The sequence below is a fragment of the Carcharhinus amblyrhynchos genome, chromosome 10 (genome assembly GCF_965287045.1).
Source record: "Carcharhinus amblyrhynchos chromosome 10, sCarAmb.v2.hapA, whole genome shotgun sequence".
NCBI classification, from domain to species: domain Eukaryota; kingdom Metazoa; phylum Chordata; class Chondrichthyes; order Carcharhiniformes; family Carcharhinidae; genus Carcharhinus; species Carcharhinus amblyrhynchos.
The window spans coordinates 62,116,778-62,132,524 of record NC_137333.1 but is presented as its reverse complement, the minus strand read 5'-3'; the positions used below and the strand labels follow the sequence as shown (position 1 = coordinate 62,132,524).

At 41.7% G+C, this 15,747-nt stretch overlaps 1 long non-coding RNA gene across 4 annotated transcripts in view; it reads left to right on the top strand.

Moving 5' to 3' along the window:
• Positions 1-15,747, top strand: part of LOC145348986 (uncharacterized) — a 54,446-nt gene that overhangs the window by 33,189 nt on the left and 5,510 nt on the right. For all 4 annotated transcript variants that reach the window (XR_013888046.1, XR_013888045.1, XR_013888047.1 and 1 more), the window contains 4 exons: positions 1,564-1,849; positions 2,774-2,949; positions 11,655-11,761; positions 14,597-14,727. This is a non-coding gene — a long non-coding RNA (uncharacterized LOC145348986). The remainder of the gene's footprint in view (positions 1-1,563; positions 1,850-2,773; positions 2,950-11,654; positions 11,762-14,596; positions 14,728-15,747) is intronic.

Here is a 15,747-nt window from a genome sequence, read left to right as displayed (position 1 = left end):
AAACTGGGCAGGACAAGTCCTTTGTCTGCCTGACACTAGACTCCCAAGGGGATAGTGGAAATACTTTTGGGATGTCCTCAAAGCATCCCTGAAATGGTCAGACATGGGAGCCCCTGACATGTGACTGACCAAAATGAAGACGGGTCATCGGGAAGGCACCAAACACTTCAACAGACTTTGTCAGGAACATGCAAGGACACTTTCAGGGAGTCAGAGGGAGCACACAAATCTGCAAACACGTGGGATTATATGGCCATGCCTCAAGACCGGAAAATTCTGCCCAAGGTCAACAGACCTTTGTATGGTCCTGTCCCACCCGCCATGGTTTCTGTGGCAAGCAGGATGAGAAAATTCCATCCCATTGAACCAAAGTGGAAGCAAGTCAGCCTTGATCCTAGGAGATAGCCTAAGAAAAAACATCTCCAACATTGTAGGGCGTGCACAAACAGACATGCAATTGACAAAAATATATTTGGAAAGATTGGATTTATTTGCATTTGTGTATTGGTAGATTTTGCTGACCCCTCGTGCTCTTTTGCTTTATTACATCCTTAGTAGATTTTTTATTGGAGGTTTTACAATGTTTTCCTTCTGCTTGATTTGTACATTCTTGACATCTTTAGCTCTGTTGCCGCTGTTTTATGAATATAAAATTTGAGTTAAGCATGTGAAGTGTTTTGCGTTTCAAGTGCAATGCCTGAGGTGTGTTCCCTGGCTTGTGATACAAGAAATATGATGCTTCAAGTGCAATAGACAAAATAAATACCAAAAGCAATAACTTTATTTCTGCTGGTGAATCTCTCTTGATATTTCTCATGATGAGTTGGAGGAGATGCAGACTGATGTTATTTAATATGTAATGTCAAAGAGCCAAAGTATCCTGGAATGAATGTACAGTATGGGAGGCCATTTGGCCCACTATGCCTGTGCCAGCCCTTTGAAAGAATGGTCCAATTAGCCCATTTCCCTGCACTTTTCCAATTAATATTTATCTACTTCTCTCTTGAAAATTATTAAGGAATCTGCTTTCATCACCATTCAGGCACAAACATTCCAGATCATAACATCTGTGCAAAAATATATCACTTAAATCCATCCCTCTTATTCTTTTGCTAAGTGCCTTATATCTGGGTGCTGTGGTTATTTACCCTTTTGCCACTGAAACCAGTATCTCCTTATTTACTCCATCAGAATATGATATTTAGAACCTCTATTAAAACTTCCTTAACCTCGTTGTTCTAAGGAGGACAATCCCTGTTTCTCTAATCCCTCCACATAAGTGAAGTCCTTCATTCCAAGCACCATTCCAGCAATTTCCTTCTGAATTTTGAGCCTTGACATTTTTCCTCAAGTGAGGTGCCCAGAAGTTGACTAAATGGGCAGGATTTTACCGTGGGCTTCAGGATCTGTTATTTGGAAAGAAATGAGGCATCTTTGAGCCCACACTTATTGGCAGCGGGACATGATCAAAATTTTTACCAGAGATAGCTTCCTATTTCCAGGCCTCTGGATGGAATATAGCTGTATAGTCAACAGTTCCAGGATCCTCCTTTGTCTTTGCAGTTTCTGAGCCAATGTCACTACTGGAGAGGTTGAGGAGCTGCTGTCCATATTTGGAACACTCTGAGAGGAGCCCCCAGAAGCAGGAGGCGGCCATTGTCCCTCCCTCGCAAGATACATCTGCGCTTCCCTGTTAACCTGAGAAGAACGAGGAACTCGGGAACAGTCCAGCAACCTCCCAGTCACTCTGATGACATGTGAGCCTGCTTGCATCTCCAGCATCCACAAACTGAAGCTAGCTTAACGTAAGAGTTGCCAATCTCTCGATGGATGAAGGGGACATGTACAGGTGAGAGGAAACTGACAGTACTCGTGTTCCTTGTTCCTAGGGAAGGTTGCAGACAGGGAAAACACTAGCTGGGGAAATCTTCAGCTCTATTCTTCACTGTGTTCTTCCATCTCCAGAATAGTCATGCCCACCACCCTTGTCTTGGCTGACAGGAAGTAACAATGCAATTGTGGATTGCATTGGATGTGTCAGTGTCACCCAGTTTTGAACCAGACAGCCACACCTCATCTCTGTTCGTAAAATTCCATCCAATGTGACATCAAAACGGGACTATCCTACTAACAACAACCAGTACTGCTGCAAATTCACACAATTTCCATTCACTGAGGCTGTAAAACAGCTTTCAACATTGGGGAAGAGTTATCTTCACTGATATTAACATAAAGGAGAAATGAGGTGAGAGTAGTGGTATCTGCTCAGCTCTTCCCTGAGAGATTCCACCCCCTGTCAAAAATTGATTTCAATCTTAGCAAACATGTTGGGAGAAAAAGCTGTAATGCTAGATAATGTCTTAAACAGAAACTTGTATAGCCAGGGGATTTTCAGAAAGTTTGTATTTAAGTCCAAGGCAGACGTGGCATTAGCCCAACCAATACTAAGATTTCAAATTTAAGCAGAGCATGGCTACAGTGGCACTGCCAAGTTTCACTTAGTACAAGAGAAGAAGAAAGTGTCTTTGGGGTGCAGATTCAATGGGAGATTCATGATTCGCATAAAGAATTACCCAAAGCAGTGATTTAACAGAAGAAGAGCAGTTACGAATACAAGAAGCAGCCATTTGAACATAAGAGAGGAACCGTAGCTAACTGGTATCGGCTCTGTAGGTGGGTTACTTAGTCCGTAAAAACCAGTAGGGGCACTTAGTGGCACTTCATTGACTGTGTGCACAAAATGTTACAATGGTACTTAACTTCTATTCCACAGGGAAGTTCTAGTTTTCACTGTGCACATCACACTCAGTTGGCCATGTTCCATTAATGTGTCTCCTATGAAGAATGGCCGCAACAATCCAACGGACAAACGAGGGCTCTCACGGAATAGTTATCTAGCTACTACAATAAAGCTACAGAGACATATTGGGACTGGAAATCAAATGTCAGGTGATCAAATTCTAGTCTCTATAGTAGCCAACTTCCAGCTATCCATTTTTCCCTCCCCCAGCTGTCCCCCAAGCCCCAAAAGATTGTGCATCATTTTTTGATTGGGCATAACAGCCAAGTACATTTCGCTTGCATTGAACAAGTGTTTTAAATAAACAGTTTGTAGAACTGGGACCTTGGTAGCTCCAACAATACTACACTGTGGTGACAATCTAGATTTTTGTGATATGATGCCTGGAGTGGGACTTGAACCTATAATTTTCAGACCCAAAGTTGAGTATGCTATCAACTGAACCATGGCCACCAGGATGAGAGGATTTTTTTTTGTTGGCTCTATTCAGAACACATGAAAAATGTTCATGTTAATGGAAAAGCACATCAGCCTGGATTTTTCATTATGGTGAAAATGCCAGAAGTGCCTGAAAATCTGAGGTCCCCCACACGTTGAACACAACATTTCCCATTTTCACAAGGGTGGGAATGGTGGCGGCTCGCATTTCATGCATGCACCTTTTTATGTTGGTAGATGGCAAATTAAATCATCAACAATAGGGATGTGAAATCTGAAGTGTGCAAAGTGGACCTGTTAAAACAGGCCTTAACATTGTGCCTTTCTTAGGATAATGAGGGTAACCTTTTGGAGAGGTAAGATACTCCTTTGAATATGGTCCTTGGATGCTTTTGGGGGAGTTCGGGTGCCCTTTGAATGAGGTGAAATACCTTTTGGTTTAGATTTGGAGAATTCTGGGCTAGGTCAGGTGCCCTTTGAGGGAGGTAAAGTGCCTTTGGAATTGTTAAAAAGTAGCCACAAATACATATAATAAAATGCATATACTCATTAACTGTCAAGCTCATTGGAACTCTCAACAGATCTGTCAAAGTAAACCATCAAAACTCAAAAGCAACTGTCAAAAATAATTGTCCTGTCAAAAGTATCAAGAGGGCCTGTCAAAGGGAGCTGTCAAATGGACAAAGCATTTAAAAGCTCTCCCTTTTTAAATCTTTAAAGAAAATGTCTGAAGTGTGAGAGATAAAAAATTGTTTCTTCCTGTTTCACACTGTTAACATAAACCTAACTGCCTAATACAGGATAATTGCTGTATGACTGATTTTACAACCCCCATTATCGCAGTCAGGTGCCTGCCATTTCACAATCTGATTGGCAGCTCCAAGCGGTTATATACTCTTTGAAGTGGTACTCTGAATTTTACTGCTTTTGTTACAAGGGATTGTTCATTGAAGTAAATATTTGCTGTTATAAAGCTTTATTTAGTTGAGGGAATATGAATGTAGTAATTGTTATTTTTTGTGTTTTATTGAGCATCGTGAAGTCTGCAATAGGTACCTTGAACTTCGTAGAATGTGTTTTATCTCAATTCTGCAAGAGTCTTAAGCTCTGCCCATGGTGGATACTGGGTGAGTTGGCATAGTAGATGTAAGGCTAGTGGTTAATGAGTAGAAGGGCATAGGTTGGCATGGATGATATAAGGGGTCATGGGTGTATGTACAGGGTATGAGATGGCATAGGTTGGCAAGGATGGGGCATGGGGAATATATGGGAGACTGAGGGGGAGTGAGGGCTGGAGGGTGATGTTTTATGCTTTATTCTATATTTAAAAGTTTTGGAAAAAGTGCCAGAACCCCAAGGCAGGGCTCTTCTTTCAAAGCATGAAATTGACATAGATCAAAGGTTTTTGGCACAGTAGAGAAGGTTACAAAGGTTTCAGTTTGCTAGGAAGGCTCAGAGACTTCAAATCAAAGCTGTGTGAATACACTGGGGTTGAGTGCACAGCTGTGGAGAATGGTACCTCCCCTTCAAGGTGAAATTGACATCTCCTGTCAGAGAACTTCAAAGAGGTCTGCTCACACCTACAGCCTCTGACGCGGTGAAAGGAAAATCTCTGCTGCGGAATGGAGTACTCCAGTGATTTAAAAGCCAGCCAGGTGACCAGGGACATGGAGATTAAAGTGACCTGGCCACTTCAAAACTTTCACAGCTGACAGACTGGAATGAAAATGTTTATCACAGGGCTGCCTGAAATCACATTCTGGGGTGATCATCAGGTCTGCCCGGGCTAGAAGGGGCAGTTCAGCCATGCCACCTGAGTTCTGGGGAGACTGGCATGGTCAACCCCTTGCCCTCAGCTCCAGCCCTCCCAATTCCCAGCACTTGCCCTCTGCAGCTTGGTCACGGCAGAGAGGCAAATGTCCACTGGACCTACTTTGCCCAATCTTCTAACCTATCCAAGTCCTTCTGCAGCCTCTCCGCCTCTTCAATACTACCTGTCCTCCACCTATCTTTGCATTATTGGCAAACTGAGCCACAATGCTCTCAGTTCCTTTATCTAGATCATTGATGTATAAAGTGAAAAGTTTTAGTCCCAACACCGACCCCTGTCGAACTCGACTCGTCAAATGCCAACCTATAACCCAAATAGGAGCATCCTTCCCCCTCCCCACAAATAATGGATCACCCTCTACCCCTACCCCACACAGGCATGAGAGTGACCCAGACCACCCATTCAGCCTATGAATTCCCCTTCAGAGCCCAAAGTGCCAGGCCATGGTGCCAGAGCACTGCACCATTGACACTGCCAAAATGAAAGGGCTGTTGGCATGTTTGAATGGAGAGCGGGTTTGAATGTGTGTCTGCCTGGGGAAAAGGGAATGAGTAGGTTTTGAGTGGGGAAGGGGGTTTAATAGGGTATTGAGTGGGGAAGTAGGCTGAGTTGGGGTCGGAGAAGGGATAATTGGGAGAGTTCATAGGGGCTGAATGGGTGGTCTGAGTGAGGAGGGGTACTGAATGTGGGGAAGAGAACTCAATGGGGGGATGTCTGAGTGGAGACAGGGTACGAATGCGGGGCTCTGAGTGGGGTGTTCGGGTCACCCTCATGCCTATGTGGGATTGGTGTAGGGGGTGATCCATTATTTGTGGGAAAGGGGAAGGATGCCCCTGTTTGGGTTATAGGTTGGCATTTGATGAGTTGAGTTCTACAGCAATCAATGTTGGGACCACAACTTTTCATCAATGATCTAGATGATGGAACTGAGGGCATTATGGCTCAGTTAGCCAATAATGCAAAGATAGGTGGAGGGACAGGTAGTATCAAGGAGCCGGAGACACTGCGGAAGGAATTGGACAAGTTAAAAGAGTGGGCAAAGAAATGGCAGATGGAACACAACGTGGGAAAATGTGAGATTAGGCACTTTGGTAGGAAGAACAGGTCGAAACTATTTTCTAAGTGGGGAGATGATTGAGAAATCGGAAGCGCAATGTGACTTGGGAGTCCTAGTTCAGGATTTTCTTAAGGTTAACTTGTATGTTGAGTTTGTAGTTGGGAAGGCAAATCCAATGTTAACATTCATTTCAAGAGAACTAGAATACAAAAACAGGAATGGACTACTGAGGCTTTAAAAGGCTCTGATCAGACCACATTTGGAGTATTATGAGCAGTTTTGGGCCCTGTATCTAAGGAAGAATGTGCTGGCTCTGAAGAGGGTCCAGAGGAGGTTCATGAGAATGATCCCAGGAATTAAAAACTTGATATATGAGGAGTATTTTAGGACTGTGGGTCTGGAGTCGATGGAATTTAGAAGGATAAAACTTACAGAATACTGGAAGGTCTGGATAGAGTGGACATGGGAAAGATGTTTCCCTTAATCAAAGAGACTAGGATCCTAGGGCACAGCCTTAGAATAAAAGGACAACCCTTCAGAACCGAGATGAGGAGGAATTTTTTTCAGTCATAGGGTGGTGAAGCTAAGTAATTTATTGTCAGAGAAGGCTGCAGAGGCCAGCTGATTGAGTACATTTAAGACAGAGATAGATAGGTTCTTAATTGGCAAGGGGATCAAAGATTACAGGGAAAAGGTGGGAGAATGGGGTTGAGAAATTAATCAGCCATAATGGCTTAATTCTGCTCCTATATCTTATGGTCTTGTGGGTTGGTGGTGCTTCCCTGGCCAGTGGGGGCGGGGGAGTGGAGGGGTTACCATTTCATTTTTTGGGAGGAGGGAAACCTGTCTCTGAGCGTGGAGATTGTGGAGTCATTTAAAAATGATAGCCAGATCTCTGAAAATCAGGACTGGCCAGCAGGTTGCTCAGTATGTGTGAATTTGCATCTGTCAAGTGGGTGAATCCCAACTGACAGGTGCTCCTAGTGGCAATGGGAAATGGTCCTGTTTACCCACTGGCATGGGCACTTAGTCTTAATTCGGGAGAATTGTGGCCTTAATCTCTGCAAAATCTGTTTGATGATCAAGCATGTCAATGTTGCCATGGACAAATGCGTATGTGAAGTGTAGACTGATGAGGACAAAATCACGACTGGCTTCACTCATGCTGTTTCTCTCACTATCTGCCAGTGTGGCAGCTATATCCTTCTGGGCTCAGCCTCTCATGGTGCTACCAAACCATGCTTGGTAATAGACAATGAAGACCCCATCCAGAGTACATTTTGTACCCTTGCTATCTCACCTATTCTTCCACAGGATGATCAACATTCTTCAGCTGAGAGATAGAGCATTTGGTTGTAACCTTACTCATGTTTGACCTGATGCCACGAGAGTTCATAGGGATTGGAGTCAATGTTGAGGAAGAGTTCCCAGGGCCACACCTTAGACTGTATATTATTATGTTGCCACTGCTGGTGGGTCTTTCCAGCTGCGGGGATAGACCATACCCAGAGATGGTGATGGAAGAGTCTGCGACATGAGCTGTAAGGTATGATTCAAACTATTGCTTGAATAGTCTGTGGGACTGCTCACCCAATTTAATCACAAGGTCCCCAGATACTAGTGAGGAGAACTTGGCAGGGATGACAGGGCTGGGTATGTATTTGTTGTGTTTCAATTTAATGGATAAATGTTATCAAATTAAGGAATAAAATTCATGATGGTCAGCTGGCATTGGAATTTGACCAGCCTCAATTATGCCATCAATCTTTTATATATTTAAGTGATTATATGATTGCTTTAAATGCCAGTCACATATGAATTAATGGTGATGTCATTGGATTTTTCACAGGCTCCCATTTAGTTTCATTTTCTATTCTGTATAGCTAAGAGCTCCAGGAATAAACCTTGTGTTGTTGGTTTGAATCTACTTGTGCAAATCACATTTTTTTAATGTATCACCCACAACCCCTAACATATTTAGGACATTACACAATCATACTTGCAGGGGCAGCACGGTGGCACAGTGGTTAACATTGCTGCCTGACAAAGCCAGGGACTCAGGTTCAATTCCCAGCTTGAGTCACTGTCTGTGTGGAGTTTGCATGTTTTCCCCGTGTCTGCGTGGGTGTCCTCCAGGTCCTCCCACACTCCAAAGATGCGCAGGTTAGGTTGATTGTCCATGTCAAATTGCCCCTTAGTCAGGGGAACTAGCTAGAGTAAATGCATGGGTTTATGGGGATAGGGATTGAGTGGGATTGTGGTCAGTGCAGATCCATGGGCTGAATGGCCTCCTTCTGCACTGTAGTATTCTATGATTCTATGACCTACCAGCCAACAACGAGGACAGCATTTTTGTTAAATGCATAGTTTTGAATAACCTCAAGTTTATAGAAGGTACTATTCTACCTTCCCTATACTTGAGGTCATTCAAAACTGTGCTGCTCCTTTCTTAGCAAGTCCGATTCCCATTCATCCCAATGCTCACTGACTTTGGCTCTCAGCCGAGCAATGACTTGATTTTAAAATTCTCAGTCTTTTTTTCAAAACCTTCTGTGGCTTCAGTCCTTCCTATCTTTTTCATCTCTTAAAGCCTAGCTTAGATACTTGCACTCCTCTAATTCTGGTCTGCCATGTATCCCTGATTTTAATTACTCCATCATTAGTGGCCATACCTTCAGTTGACAAAGCCCCATATTTTAGAAAACCATCCCTCTGCCTCCCTATCCTCTTTGAAGAGATACATGGTTCTGTGTCATATTTTGTTTGATAATGTTCCTGTGAAGTTGCTTTGGATGTTTTATCATTTTAAAAGCGCTACATAATTAAGCGCTACATAAGTTTTTTGATTGTTGACTCTAGTGAAGGTATCTTTGGAGGCAGGCAGACAGATAAAAGGAGGAGCAAAGCACTAGACTGTCTGTGCAATGTGCCCCTGTTTCCTCATGCTTTGCCTGGTGATGGGTTTGCAGTGATGGTGGCAATCTGCCCAACAACAATGAAAATTCGATGAAGGTATTTAAGGAACCAATTAACACCAATTTTATCACATCTCGAGAGCATCGTGTGGGCCTGGTAACTTGGCGGGTGTGCCGCACAGCAGGAGGTCAAAATGCAATTGATTTGAAGAGTTTTAAATGTGCGCCTTTAAGAATTGACAAGAATGCTGCCTTCTCAAGTCAGAGGCTTGCCATCACACCAGAATCTCCATGTTTGCATCAGTATTGGGACTGATGAAGTGGCAACAACTTCCCTGGTAAAGATAGTGCCTCCAATGTGTTTCTTAGGCTGCTTTGATTCTCAGCAATGCTTTCACTGATGAGTCAGTGAAGGCTGTCAACTTCCCTAGCGATGGTGGGTGATGTGTCAAATTCCTCCCTCCAAAACGTGCATGTTGCTCCTACCTGGAGTGCCTGCTATTTGGCTGCATGATGTAAGATTTTGCCAGTGTGCATACAGATGCAATGACCGAGGCTGAGACATGGAGTGCTCCATGTATGGTGATGCTCAGATGCAGTAAGAAGTCTCATAACACCAGGTTAAAGTCCAACAGAGATGTTGCAAGCCCAGGCAAGTCATGGGGTTACAAATAGTGTGATCTTGGATTCATGTCACACTATTTGTAACCTCCATGACTTGCTTGGGCTTGAAACATCTCACTTACTGCCCTGTCTGAAGATAACACACATCTCTTTAACCTATGCTTAATGTTATCTCCACTCACATTTCTGCACCTTTAAGATTTGACTAGCTGTAAAGACTCACATTCTAATTAGTATTCTGTAAACTGAGTGTCTGCCTTTATATCCACTGTTTGTGATCAGAACTCCATACTCACTTGACAAAGGAGCAGTGCTCCGAAAGCTAGTGGCGTTTGTTACCAAATAAACCTGTTGGACTTTAACCTGGTGTTGTGAGACTTCTTACTGTGTTATCCCAGTCCAACACCAGCATCTCCACATCATGATGCTCAGATGTGCAGAAGATACCTGCCTACGTCAGCAGACAGGCAGTTTGACAGGTATTGTACTGGCAAGCATCATTGTAGCTAGCGATAGTTAAGATACCTTCCTCTCTCAGCTTGTTTTCCTGGAGAATGATTCGCAGCATCAGCCAGCCTGCAACCAGAGAATTATTAATCAATTGGCCCATTTATTGTTCATCTGTTCTCAACTCAATAAGGCCACTGTGACCATAACACTGGTGTCCAGTCTTGCTGCAGGACTTCAATTTCCAGGATAAAGTGGTGGGATTGTCTAAATCAGCTAGTCAGTACATTCCTCCTTTGACCTCATTATGAGAACAAGTAGTAATCATTACTTGTTTGATGAAGATGTGCACCGCAAACAGCCTGATGTCCCCTATGCTGGTTGGAAAAAGCTGGCAACTTGAAACCTACATTCTACGGTAACATTTACTTCATGGATAATGCCAGGATGATGCTCATCCTCACCTTTTAGGGTGCTTATTACATTTTTGACTCTTTCTTAAGTTATTTACTTGACTTAATTACTTATACTTCAGACCCACATCACTTTTTATATCTTTGAGAATAACTTCATTACCATTGCAAATTAGGTAAGCTTTTAATAATATGAACAAGATAACAAATAGAAAAACAGTTCCACTACTCGTTTTCAGCTGTTGATCTAAGTTTTACAAATGTACAAAATAGGGGCAGAAGTAGACCATTCAGCCCCTCAAGCCTGCTCCACTATTCAATAAGATCATGGCTGATCTGTTTCTGTTTCAAGTTCCACATTCCCATCACACCAAATAAGCTTTGATTTCCTTGTCTAACAAGAAATTATCTATCTTTGCCTTAAAAATATTCAATGACCCCACTTTCACCGGCTTCTGAGGCAGGGAGTTCCCAAGTTGAGAGCCCCCTCCGAGAGAAAATAAGAATTTCCACATCTTTGTCTTATAGAGGTAAGCCCTAATTTGAAGACAGCACATCCCTAGTTCTGAACTCACCCACAAGAGAAAGTATGCTTTCTATGTTCACCTTGACAAGACCATTCATGATCTTATGTAAATATTCCTAAAGTGAGGTAAAATTAATCATCTCTAAGAGCTTCCAAAGCAATGTGAGCATGTATGAGGTGGTGTTGGTAGGCCAATACTGTGTGCTTGTATCCCTACAGATTCCATATTCCACTGGTGCTTCGATGTGCTGAAAAACTGACTTTGTACAGCCTGGTCCTCAATGACTACTAGTGAGAGATGATAATAACAGTGTGATAGACTCCACCAGATTATTCAGTCTAGGTTCACCATTGTGGCGTGTAAGAAGGTAAATGTCTTCTCAAATCTTTACTGTTGCTGCACAAATCTTAGCTGGCTGTCAGTGAACCCTGCAGAACAAAAATGCCTGTTTCCTGCCACTAGGGACTCATTTAGAAGAAGTTATAGGTTAGGTGTTAGACATCACACACAATCCATCAGCACAAAGCACAGTGACAAAACACACTGATTATGGTTCAAACATCACTGAATTGCTTCAAAGTTTTTTTGTTCTTGATTTATAGGTTTCACACAGAATGACTTTTGTGATTGTTTGGCAAGTTGACTTTGATTGGCTGAGGTGTTGCCATGGAGAAAGCAACAAAGAATTCTTGGCTCTCCAAGCTCTCAGGTAATGCAAAAAAAGTGTAAAACTAGAACATATTATTTTTGTGTGCAGAGAATGTATCAAGAATGTATGTCACCTGGAGCAGGTAAAAATGAGCCACAGTATGAGCTTGATCTCAAATTTGTTGTCTATTTAATTAGTCAAACTCATTATGTATGCTAATAGTGACATATACAAGGACCCATTCTCTGCAAAGAAATGAGATGGTGATCTAGTGGTAATTTCACTATATTAATCCCAAAACTCAGATTAATATTTTGGGTCTATGGATTCAAATCCCATCATGCCAGCTGGTGGAATTTAAGCTCAATTAATAACATCTGGAACTGAAAAGTAGTCTTAGTAATGGCAATAATGAAACTATCATTGGTTGTTGTAAAAAATCTATCTTGTTTGATGATGCCTTTAGGGAAGGAAATCTGCTGGCCTACATGTGACTCCAGATCTACAATAATAGGGTTAATTCTTAACAGTTGTCTGAAATGGCCCAGCAAGCCACACACTTCAAGAGCAATTAGGAATGGGCAACAACTTTAGTCTTGTTGGCAACACCCATTGATGTTGCATTCCATAAAAGAATAAATTTTTTAAAAAGTGTTCAAACCCTGTGCTTTTTTTTAATTACCTGTGAATCTGAAGATTTCACACTTCCTCTTTGCTTCCTCCATGGCAATACCTTGGGAATCAGAATTGACCTGCCAACCAATCAGCACTCTTTTCTTCAAAAGTATAAGTTGTGATCATTTGAAATTTGACATTCTTGCAGTTTTCCTGATAAGTGCAAGATGAAAAACTAACAGACTTTGTGATTGTACAGAAAAAGCAGCATGCTATGAGCCGACTATGTTTTGTACAGTCTCTTTAATTCAAGGTAAAATGGAGTAATGAAAAGGGACATGTGACTTACTAAGTTCTGCTCAAAGACAAGTTTGTGTGGTCTGGTTACCATGGGAATAGGGGGCCCAGATCGAGTGCTATTGAAATTCACCTGCCAGCTTTAACACTGAAAAAGAAAACAGAAAACAAAGCAGCTGGCTTTGCCATGGGTAGACACTCAGACTCTTAAAACTCTGCACACTGAGGGAGAGAGAGAGACAGGAAAACAGTAGCCACCGTGGAGAGCAAGGGAAAAAGCTTTTTCTCTGTTAACTACTAGGGAGAATGCTGGTGAGAGCTTGCCCACTGGATGAAGATATGGAACCAACAGGGATTTAAGGACACTGGAAGATTTTCTCTGATGTGGCTGGGAGAAGGAATCACTGGAATGGGCCTTATTGCCAGAAGTCAGTTTGTGGAAATCTCAGAAAACTGAGAGAAATTATTTTTGACTTATGACTCAGCAAAATTGGGAGAAAAGAGCCTGTTGGGAGCTGGGAAGTTTTAGACTTCAATTAAATGTCAATTCTGCTGAGAGTGTGGCATAACATATAAATGTGCTGTGAGATTATTAGTTGCATTAAGAAACTACTGAAGGGTATCTATAGTTTAGAATATTAGTTGCCTGCCCTGTTATGACTAATCAGTGTTAATTTTAGTTTGTTTGTTACAGTAAAAGTAATCAAGCCTGCATTACAACAATCCCACTCAGGCCTTATCCCCATAAATCCAGTTATTTACCCTGTTAATCCCCCTGATACTAAGGAGTAATTTGGCATTGCCAATCAACCTAACACGCGCACCTTTGGCGCGTGGGAGGAAATTGGAGATTCCGGAGGAAACCCACACAGACACGGGCAGAATGTTCAAACTCCACACAGACAGTGACCTGAGGTTGGCATTGAACCCAGACCCCTGCTACTGTAAGTGAAATGTGCTAACCACTGTGCCACTTTGCTGCCCTGTTATCCAAATGCATCATGTATTCATAATTGGTGCACTGATCTTCCAGGCTGCATTGCGTTTCCGGAACTCCTTATTCTCACTGCTTCCAAATATCAGAGCACATCATCTGGAATGTGCTCTGTTTCAGTCATCATTCGGCATTGATGGGTTGTGGATCTGTCATGTCCTGACATTACCAGGAGCACTGAATCAAGCCTTAAATCTCAACTTGATTCACAATGCACATGAATTCACTGTATAAAATTGCATTTATTTTAACAGTAAACAAAAAGCCACCATCAGAAAGGTCACAAAGGTGGCTAGTGTTGGAAATGAAAAGCTGTAATGAGGAATGTAATTCTGAGGCTAAGGTGTACTGTTGGTGCAAAGGAAGTTTTGTTGTGCACCTGATTAAGTTTTGATGCTGAAGCTGAAACTTCTAATCCCCTAACATTGACATTACTCACTTTATGGAACACAAACTAAACTCTTCCATAAATGTGAAGTAAATCCACAATGTACACTGGACAGTTTTTTGGAGAATGCTTGATACAGGTTTTCACAATGCTGAATGATAACAGCCACACCAACACTGATCTTCTCAAGTTAATGATGTCTGAGGATTTGCTTTTGACATTATCCACTTATTACTAGCCTTAAGGTTCCAGGGCTGCATCATGAAAGAGTTGCAAAATATGTTTATTAGCAATTTTAATCCAGTGATGCTTGGGAGGTTTATCAGATATTTTCCTTCACGAGTATATCATTTTTCTTTATTATCGCATTCAATACTCATAAACATAAACAATCATTGTTATTATAGTAAGTACTGATCAGTATTGCATTGGCATATTTCTGATAATGCAAAATACAAGCTTATTTATATATTCAAACTTGAACAAGTCACATAAAATTCATTTGAATTAGTATCTTTCAATATTATTTTATTATGTTTGACGAATTACTACTTTTTGCCCATTTGGGGCTTGTGGTCTTATTTTATTTTTTGTTGTACAGATTCCACGTTTCAAATAATGGATGAATGCAATGGAGGTTAAGTTTCAAAGACATTGGCAACAAGTGACCATGTGTTCTATCAGTGTGGACATGGTGAACCACAGATTTTGAAGCACCGTATATGTGAGAATGTAAGTCACAGCCTTTCTGTAATAGCCAGGATTTGCTATCAGCATAACCAGAAGTAAATTGCTGGACCAAGACAATGATGCACTGCACTTGTTGCTTCAATTAGCATCCATTGTGCTGATCCACATTTTGTGATTTTGCTAATCCATTTTTATTAGGAAAGGGTACGAAGAGATACAGAACCAAAGGTGGTCAGATGGAGTTAAAATGCATATCAACTGTAATCTATCTGAATGATGCACCTGGTTTTAAGGGCTGAATGGCCTTCCTATCTAGCTCCTCATATTATCAGATATAGAGGTTGAGGACTATTCTTCATCTGATGCACCTACCACCCCAATGCAGCCATCTAAGCACTGGAAGGCTTGAGAAATGCTCTAAATAAGGGGATGTCACACAATGTAGTTGAAGTGCTTAAACAAGTAGGAAACAAAATCACCCTTGTTTTTTTTTGGCCTTCATCACCTAAATTCTGCAAGGAAACTTAAGTCTCCAATGACTATAGTTCAGAAAGCAGTTGGCAATAATCAACAGGCTGCTCCAGCATTATTGGCATCCGGACATTCTGATCCCCAACCCCCTGTGGAAGCTTGAGTGCTTCAAGCAGTCCACACTGTCAAATTATGTAAATATAATGACCTTATGTTATAGGATGAAGTTAATGTGCTCTGCAGGACATAAGCAACAGGGATCAAACAACATTCTCATTGACAGGCCCCCGTTCTTTTTTTTAGGGTTTTGGCACATGCTATAAGTATTACTTATGTTTGGTTATCTAAGAAATAGAAAATAAAGATAAAATAAGAAAAGGCATGAGGTGGAGGTCATATTTGAATGTGTTTAAAGTCTAAACAAGCCTATGGGCAAATACAAGTTTTGCAGCTAGAACAAACATTCTGAAAATTTACTTTGACTGTATCCAAGACTTACTCTTTTGAAGCTGGGTTGATGTAATACTCCCAAATGTTCTGCATTAAGGCTGACTCTTTTCCTCTCTCACACGTACACCATGCATGCACAGA